The 9,916-nt window shown below is 39.9% G+C and overlaps 1 long non-coding RNA gene across 1 annotated transcript; it reads left to right on the plus strand.

Annotated features, from left to right (window-relative positions):
- The first annotated feature begins 6,358 nt into the window (after positions 1-6,358).
- Positions 6,359-7,454, plus strand: LOC137574917 (uncharacterized). The gene is made up of 2 exons (XR_011032070.1): positions 6,359-6,631; positions 6,689-7,454. It is a non-coding gene; the product is annotated as an uncharacterized lncRNA (long non-coding RNA).
- The last annotated feature ends 2,462 nt before the right edge of the window (positions 7,455-9,916 follow it).

Consider the following 9,916-nt stretch of genomic DNA (forward strand, 5'->3'; position numbering starts at 1 on the left):
GTTCCCACGGCCCGCACGAGGCCACTGATTAAAGATCTTTCAAGGGGGACCACAAGTTGGTGGGTGCGCCTGCCCAACGTCCCCCTCCCTTCTAAAGAGGGGTTCTTCGCGCCGATGCTAGGCAAGAATTATCTAAAACATTGTATCTTAGTTTTAATCATAGCATTTTTGTAAACCGCACTCATAGGGCCCCTTTAGTATACTCAGAATGCAGGGTAGTTTTAACACATTTTATATTTCACAGTATGTCACAGCAAGGAGAAGACGACGGCGATCGCGCGGCAGATATAGCCCGGATCGTAGAAGAGATGATAGCCGTATGGGAAAGGGAACACGGCCCGGTCATGCCCGTCCCCAGCACAGGCGATAGTGCACCGGAAGACCCTGTCCGGCTTTGCCGCGTAGAGTTGGCCTTGACAGACATCCCTAACGAGCGAATATCAGGGAGCAAGGGTCAACAGGGCGACCGAAAACCACCCGACGAGGCTCAACGAGCTGCAGATTCTGCCCGACCGGAGCGCGCCGTGATCCTGTCGGTGGTCAACCTCCCCTCTTCGGCACAAGACATTGGACCCTCGGAGTCTGCCGGCCCCGTTCATATAGAGGAACTGACGATATCCACCGACCCGGTGGGGCAAGCCTGCCCGGAAGAGACGATCGTCTCGGCCGCAGCCACGTTCTTTGGGTCAGTCCCGGTGCCCGTGTGCCCCCAGATACGGCACTCGGACAATATCGGCAAAATATGGTCACACCCCCACTTCCTCAAACGGAGACCCTTGTCTGGCCAGCAGAACTCGTTTTTCGGGAGGAGATGTTCGTCCTGCCGTACTCAGGGCCGGACCCTGGTGAAGTCTTAGCCGCCCCGATGGAAGACTATCGAGCCCCCGCCGCTGATGACTGTGGATTCCACTCTAACCCGTCGTCTCCTCGTGCATCGGACACCCTTCTGCGGCCCGTGCACGAGTCCCCGAAAACCCACGCAGACCCAGTTACGCTCACACCGGACACCCCTCCGCGGCCCGTTTGTGAGCGCCTGGAGAGACGTCAATCTCCAGGAGTCGTAGAAGCAGCCATGCCGGACACCCCTCTGAGGCCCGTGTATGAGCCTATAAGCCCCCATGCGGACACCGGTGTTCACCTGACAACCGTCAGGTTGTACATGCTTGCGAAAGAAAGGCCTACAGTCATAGACAATAGCGAAGATATTGATCATTGTCACTGTTTTTCACCGATCGTTCCTATGGGAGCTATATGATATAGTCACCCGATCTTTATCAAATTTGGCACAGTCATTAACAGATATATTAAACTAACAAATGTTTAATTTGAAAACAATCACGTTAAAGGTAACGAAGTTATTTATAAAAGTCACTGTTTGCGACCGATCGTTCCTATGGGAGCTATATTATATAGTCACCCGATCTTTATCAAATTTCGCACAGTCATTAACAGACATATTAAACTAACAAATGTTTAATTTGAAAGCAATCGCTTTAAAAGTAACGAAGTTATTTACAAAAGTCACTGTTTTCGACCGATCGTTCCTATGGGAGCTATATGATATAGTCACCCGATCTTGATCAAGTTTGGCACAGTATTTTATAGGCGTAATAAACTCCCTAATATTAAGTTTCACGATAATAGCGCAGAAAGTAACGAAGTTATTGAGAAGTTCGTGACTTTGGGGTTTGTATGGGAGCTATATGATATAGTGGTCCGATCCGGCTGAATCCGAGATATACAACCCCTGCAGTATATACAAGCCTACGTGCAACGACAGCTCTGTAGCTCTTACGGTCTAGGAGGAGTTTGCGTTGATCCAGACGGACGGTCGGACGGACATGGCTATTTGAACTCGTCTCATCGTGCTGATCAAGAATATATATACTTTGTATGGTCGGAGATGCTTCGTTCTATGCGTTGCACACTTTTGATCAAAATTAATATACCCTTTTTGCAAGGGTATAAAAATGGCAGATACACGTTCTCACGCTTGGAAGATTTTTTGGGGACATTTGTTTATAGGATTTTTGTTTAGTCTCGGTTGCAGTAAACATCCCTGTTTTCTAGACTAAAGGGGGATCAAGTTATGTGGGTGATTGGAGTGGGAAATTGAGTGGTGTGAGTGGATGGAGTGGCGGATATATTACTATATATATATAGAAAAACTATTTAGTTTTAGAAAAAAAAAATCATATTGTATGGAGTCCTGGAGTACTCCTGTCGGCATAGGCCGAATTGTAGCAAATACTAATACAATTAGCAATAAGTAATACATTTTTAATAAGGAACAGACAGTAAGATACACATATACATTCATAATTATAAGCAAGCGAGAACAAAAGAGAATCAATAAAGAACAATCTGAGTTTGACATTGAACAAGTAAGCATCGTGTGTGACTACACTAGGTACTTAACACTCGTCTGAAGAAACTCGCACTTAGCTAATCTTAACACATTTGTTTACAACCAATCTGAAAAATATTTCTTTTAAAATTTCTAGATGCGTATCGAAATCTTTTGTTGCTACCATAATGTCGTCTAAATATATGATAGCTTTTTCATTTCGGTTATCCGATTTCAGACAGTTAAACCGGTTAAAGATATAAGGCTAAGAAAAAACACCCGGCAGTTCTGCCCAAATTGGTCATGCTCGTGTCGAAATGAGAGCAATTTGGTGGTACACTGGACATATACTTGATCGCCTTGCTGGATTTGTATTTTTGTTCAAAATTTTTCCATCTTAGTTACCTCTGACAGTTTGTTGTCGATAAGTCAAGTCAGATCCACATTTATAAGGTCTGTTACTGTCCTTATTTTGCTCAAGCATTGTTTTTAATTTTCTCTGAATTTTTTTTTATTGTTTTATTTTGGTAACATTTTTTTTCGGTTTTCATCAAATTTACGTAAAATGTTTAGAGCCTGCAGCATGCAGATGACTATCAATTCTGCCCGATGCCTAGCCTTTTATCCAGACAGGCTCGCCCATATGCGCCAAGGGGAATGCTACAAGGAGAACTACTATAACCAGGAGATCAAACGGGCCTTTATTGAGTTATCGAAGAAATATCATCCAGACGCTAATACAAAAACTGTAAACCCGGAGAAGTTTGTGAGGGTACGCGAGGTGTATCAGGTATTGCATAAGGAGCCGCTGCGTTCACAGTATGATAACCATCATAAGATGAATTCTCCCGCGGTGGACACCAGCTACTCCTTCGTCAATGTCCACAAGAATTGGCAGCAGTATCAGGCAGCCATGCGAAAGAAGCAGCAGGGCTGCAGCATCCAGATCAAGAGACCAGAGAAATCGCCAGTTCAAAATAAACAAGCTAGCTCCTTGGGGTCCCTTACTCCCAGGAGTAACCCAGAGCCATAGTGAAAACTTCTGTGGATCCCCCATTTCTCCGACACAGGAGGCGATGACACCGAAAAGCCAAGTTAGTGGATGTACTCGTGCTATATTGCTGGTTTTGGACTGGTCAGCGGCCTACTATTCATGGATTCTCTGAGCGATTGGTGCTACAAGGAGCCGCCAGAATGTCCTAAGCGGGGGGCGCTATAAGAATCAGGATTCCCCACTATTCAAAAGTAACTACATCTGTCTATCCCTTTTCTATGTGTGATTCTGATGTACACGGATGTGAGGGTGAGTTTGTGTTTACATCATTAGCACATGGCATGGGCGTGTGTTTAAGATCTTTATGCTGAAGCAACCACCCAGCGATGCTGTTACTCCGTTGTCCACTATCAGAACCATTAACCAAATTCCAGAATGTCCCAAGGGTCATGGTCATTCGTCATAATTCTTAATTGTAATTTCCCTGTAAACTCCAGAGATCTAAATATATCCACATAAATTTGCTCGTCGTTAATTGTGTAAAATTTTTGTGAAACCGAAACTAAGACATGGTCTGCTTATGCATAATTTGTCATGCCATCTGACAGGTCGGCAACAGTTAGCCTCCGCCTCAGAAGGGGTCTGTCTCCATTCCGCTTCAACAAACTAGTTTCGCACGCAGACAACCAACAGAAACATAACATAACAGATCAGAACGAAAAAGAACTGAATCGTCTATATATCTTCTCTAGTTTGCTTTCAGTTCAGCTAATTAAGAGTTATGAAATCTAGCAAGTTTTTTGTTTTCAATTCTATCTATGATACTCTACAAATGACTAAAAAGGATGTCTCCTGAGACATAAACTTGAGAATTTCACGAGAACTTATTACTTGCTTTTCAATTGACTTTTTAAAAGATTTGTGAAAGGACCCAATCAAAGCTTCAAACCAAATTTAAAGACATTTTCTAAACCTTAGAGATTAATCGATCCTTATCTTTGAACTCTGTATGTTGGTCATTTTTTGACCGATTTTAAAAATTCATATATCATTTTTCTTATTGAAATGATCTTTTACTTTGCATTAAAACCTTGACAACTTATATTTTGGCCAAGTTTCGTTTAAATTCTTCTAAATGTCAGGGTATAGCCAAATTTTTGTTGGATTTCGATGAGAGTATCTAGTGTTCATAGTCAATTCTAATTCTAGATCTATTCATTGCAATCTCGTTAGGTAGGCTGCTTCGAAACTTCCGCGGAGCTTACGCCAGGCATGCTTTACATCAAAAGATTTTGTGAATGAAAATGAAATAAGACATGTTAAGGTAGCAACTGGTTCACCTCAAGCAAGCTGACAAGTTGAAAGAATTCACCGATCCTAAGATCGATGATAGAACCAGAGGGCCGGGGCTTTCGACCGCGTCAAAGTTTTGTATACCCTTGCAACTTTTTTGGTAACTCTTTCCTTACCTATTAGCCAACAATGTGGAAGAACGTTTTATCTAAAAAGGCTTATGCTTGCGAAAGAAAGGCCTACAGTCATAGGAAATAACGAAGATATTGATCATAGTCACTGTTTTTCACCGATCGTTCCTATGGGGGCTATATGATATAGTCACCCGATCTTTATCAAATTTGGCACAGTCATTAACAGATATATTAAACTAACAAATATTTAATTTGAAAACAATCATATTAAAAGTAACGAAGTTATTTATAAAAGTCACTGTTTGGGAGCTATATGATGTAGTCACCCGATCTTTATCAAATTTGGCACAGTCATTAACAGACATATTAAACTAACAAATGTTTAATTTGAAAGCAATCGCGTTAAAAGTAACGAAGTTATTTACAAAAGTCACTGTTTTCGACCGATCGTTCCTTTGGGAGCTATATGATATAGTCACCCGATCTTGATCAAATTTGGCACAGTAGTTTATAGGCGTAATAAACTCTCTAATATTAAGTTTAACGATAATAGCGCAGAAAATAACGAAGTTATTGAGAAAAGTCACTGTTTGTGACTTTGGTGTTTGTATGGGAGCTATATGATATAGTGGTCCGATCCGGCTGAATCCGAGATATACAACGCCTGCAGTATATACAAGCCTAGGTGCAAAATTTCAGCTCTGTAGCTCTTACGGTCTAGGAGGAGTTTGCGTTGATCCAGACGGACGGACGGACGGACATTGCTATTTGAACTCGTCTCATCGTGCTGATCAAGAATATATATACTTTGTATGGTCGAAGATGCTTCGTTCTATGCGTTGCACACTTCTGACCAAAATTAATATACCCTTTTTGCAAGGGTATAAAAATGGCAGATACAAAAAGAGAAACACGCATATATATATATATAGAAAAACTATTTAGTTTTAGAAAAAAAAAATCATATTGTAAGGAGTCCTGGAGTACTCCTGTCGGGATAGGCCGAATTATAGTAAATACTAATACACATAGCAATAAGTAATACATTTTTAATAACGAATAGACAGTAAGATACACATATACATTCATAATTATAAGCAAGCAAGAACAAAAGAGAATCAATAAAGAACAATCTAAGTTTGACATTGAAGAAGCAACCATCGTGTGTGACTACACTAGGTACTTAACACTCGTCTGAAGAAACTCGCACTTAGCTAATCTTAACACATTTGTTTACAACCAATCTGTAAAATATTTCTTTTAAAATTTCTAGATGCGTATCGAAATCTTTTGTTGCTACCATAATGTCGTCTAAATATATGATAACTTTTTCATTTCGGTTATCCGATTTCAGACAGTTAAATCGGTTAAAGATATAAGGCTAAGAAAAAACACCCGGCAGTTCTGCCCAAATTGGTCTGCCTTGGGGCAATTTGGTGGTACACTGGACGGGTATACTTGATCGCCTTGCTGGATTTCTATTTTTGTTCAATATTTTTCCATCTTAGTTACCTCTGACAGTTTGTTGTCGATAAGTAAAGTCAGATCCAAATTTATAAGTTCAGTTACTGTCCTTACTTTGCTCAAGCATTTTTTTTAATTTTCTCTGAATTTTTTTTTTTATTTTATTTTGGTAACATTTTTTTTTGGTTTTCATAAAATTTACGTAAAATGTTTAGAGCCATGCAGATGACTATCAATTCGGCCCGATGCCTAGCCTTTTATCCAGCCAGGCTCGCCCATATGCGCCAAGGGGCATGCTACAAGGAGAACTACTATGATGTCCTGAATATACCGAGAAATTCCAATAACCAGGAGATCAAACGGGCCTTTATTGAGTTATCGAAGAAATATCATCCAGACGCTAATACAAAAACTGTAAACCCGGAGAAGTTTGTGAGGGTATGCGAGGCGTATCAGGTATTGCATAAGGAGCCGCTGCGTTCACAGTATGATAGCCACCATAAGATGAATTCTCCCGCGGTGGACACCAGCTACTCCTTCGTCAATGTCCACAAGAATTGGCAGCAGTATCAGGCAGCCATGCGAAAGAAGCAGCAGGGCTGCAGCATCCAGATCAAGAGACCAGAGAAATCGCCAGTTGTTCAAAATAAACAAGCTAGCTCCTTTGTCCCCTTACTTTCAGGAGTAACGAAGAGCCATCGTTAAAACTTCTGTGGATCCCCCGATTTCTCCGACACAGGCGGCGATGACACCGAAATGCCAAGTGCGTGGATGTACTCGTGCTATATTGCTGGTTTTGGACTGGTCAGCGGCCTACTATTCATGGATTCTCTGAGCGATTGGTGCTACAAGGAGCCGCCAGAATGTCCTAAGCGGGGGGCGCTATAAGAATCAGGCTTCCCCACTATTCAAAAGTAACTACATCTGTCTATCCCTTTTCTATGTGTGATTCTGATGTACACGGATGTGAGGGTGAGTTTGTGTTTAGATCATTAGCACATGGCATGGGCGTGTGTTTAAGATCTTTATGCTGAAGCAACCACCCAGCGATGCTGTTACTCCGTTGTCCACTATCAGCATTAACCAAATTCCAGAATGTCCCAAGGGTCATGGTCATTCGTCATAATTCTTAATTGTAATTTCCCTGTAAACTCCAGAGAGCTAAATATATCCACATAAATTTGCTCGTCGTTAATTGTGTAAAATTTTTGTGAAACCGAAACTAAGACATGGTCTGCTTTTGCAGAATTTGTCATGCCATCTGACAGGTCGGCAACAGTTAGCCTCCGCCTCAGAAGGGGTCTGTCTCCAGTCCGCTTCAACAAACTAGTTTCGCACGCAGACAACCAACAGAAACATAACATAACAGATCAGAACGGAACAGAACTGAATCGTCTATATATCTTCTCTAGTTTGCTTTCAGTTCAGCTAATTAAGAGTTATGAAATCTAGCAAGTTTTTTGTTTTCAATTCTATCTATGATACTCTACAAATGACTAAAAAGGATGTCTCCTGAGACATAAACTTGAGAATTTCACGAGAACTTATTACTTGCTTTTCAATTGACTTTTTAAAAGATTTGTGAAAGGACCCAATCAAAGCTTCAAACCAAATTTAAAGACATTTTCTAAACCTTAGAGATTAATCGATCCTTATCTTTGTGACTCTGTATGTTGGTCATTTTTTGACCGATTTTAAAAATTCATATATCATTTTTCTTATTGAAATGATCTTTTACTTTGCATTAAAACCTTGACAACTTATATTTTGGCCAAGTTTCGTTTAAATTCTTCTAAATGTCAGGGTATAGCCAAATTTTTGTTGGATTTCGATGAGAGTATCTAGTTTTCATAGTCAATTCTAATTCTAGATCTATTCATTGCAATCTCGTTGGGTAGGCTGCTTCGAAACTTCCGCGGAGCTTACGCCAGGCATGCTTTACATCAAAAGATTTTGTGAATGAAAATGAAATAAGACATGTTAAGGTAGCAACTGGTTCACCTCAAGCAAGCGGACAAGTTGAAAGAATTCAGCTAGACGATGTGACCGGAGGCCGGGGCAACTCGAAGTTTAGGATACCCTTGCAACTTTTTTGGTAACTCTTTCCTTACCTATTAGCCAACAATGTGGAAGAACGTTTTATCTAAAAAGGCTTATGCTTGCGAAAGAAAGGCCTACAGTCATAGGAAATAACGAAGATATTGATCATAGTCACTGTTTTTCACCGATCGTTCCTATGGGAGCTATATGATATAGTCACCCGATCTTTATCAAATTTGGCACAGTCATTAACAGATATATTAAACTAACAAATATTTAATTTGAAAACAATCATATTAAAAGTAACGAAGTTATTTATAAAAGTCACTGTGGGCCTATGGAGCTATATGATGTAGTCACCCGATCTTTATCAAATTTGGCACAGTCATTAACAGACATATTAAACTAACAAATGTTTGATTTGAAAAGCAATCATATTAAAAGTAACGAAGTTATTTATAAAAGTCACTGTTTGCGACCGATCGTTCCTATGGGAGCTATATGATATAGTCACCCGATCTTTATCAAATTTGGCACAATCATTAACAGACATATTAAACTAACAAATGTTCAATTTGAAAGCAATGTTAAAAGTAACGAGTTATTTAAATTAGTTTATAGGCGTAATAAACTCTCTAATATTAAGTTTCACGATAATAGCGCAGAAAATAACGAAGTTATTGAGTCACTGTTTGTGACTTTGGGGTTTGTATGGGAGCTATATGATATAGTGGTCCGATCCGGCTGAATCCGAGATATACAACGCCTGCAGTATATACAAGCCTATGTGCAGCTCTGTAGCTCTTACGGTCTAGGAGGAGTTTGCGTTGATCCAGACGGACGGACGGACGGACATGGCTATTTGAACTGGCCTCATCGTGCTGATCAAGAATATATATACTTTGTATGGTCGGAGATGCTTCGTTTTATGCGTTGCACACTTCTGACCAAAATTAATATACCCTTTTTGCAAGGGTATAAAAATGGCAGATACAAAAAGAGAAACACGCATATTTATATATATAGAAAAACTATTTAGTTTTAGAAAAAAAAAAATCATATTGTATGGAGTCCTGGAGTACTCCTGTCGGGATAGGCCGAATTGTAGCAAATACTAATACACATAGCAATAATTAATACATGTCTTAATAAGGAATAGACAGTAAGATACACATATACATTAATAATTATAAGCAAGCAAGAACAAAAGAGAATCAATAAAGAACAATCTGAGTTTGACATTGAACAAGCAAGCATCGTGTGTGACTACACTAGGTACTTAACACTCGTCTGAAGAAACTCGCACTTAGCTAATCTTAACACATTTGTTTACAACCAATCTGTAAAATATTTCTTTTAAAATTTCTAGATGCGTATCGAAATCTTTTGTTGCTACCATAATGTCGTCTAAATATATGATAACTTTTTAATTTCGGTTATCCGATTTCAGACAGTTAAATCGGTTAAAGATATAAGGCTAAGAAAAAACACCCGGCAGTTCTGCCCAAATTGGTCATGCTCGTTTCGAAATGAGAGCAATTTGGTGGTACACTGGACGTATACTTGATCGCCTTGCTGGATTTCTATTTTTGTTCAATATTTTTCCATCTTAGTTACCTCTGACAGTTTGTTGTCGATAAGTCA

The sequence above is a fragment of the Drosophila tropicalis genome, unplaced genomic scaffold, assembly GCF_018151085.1.
Source record: "Drosophila tropicalis isolate 14030-0801.00 unplaced genomic scaffold, ASM1815108v1 contig_501, whole genome shotgun sequence".
In the NCBI taxonomy this organism is placed as follows: Eukaryota; Metazoa; Arthropoda; class Insecta; order Diptera; family Drosophilidae; genus Drosophila; species Drosophila tropicalis.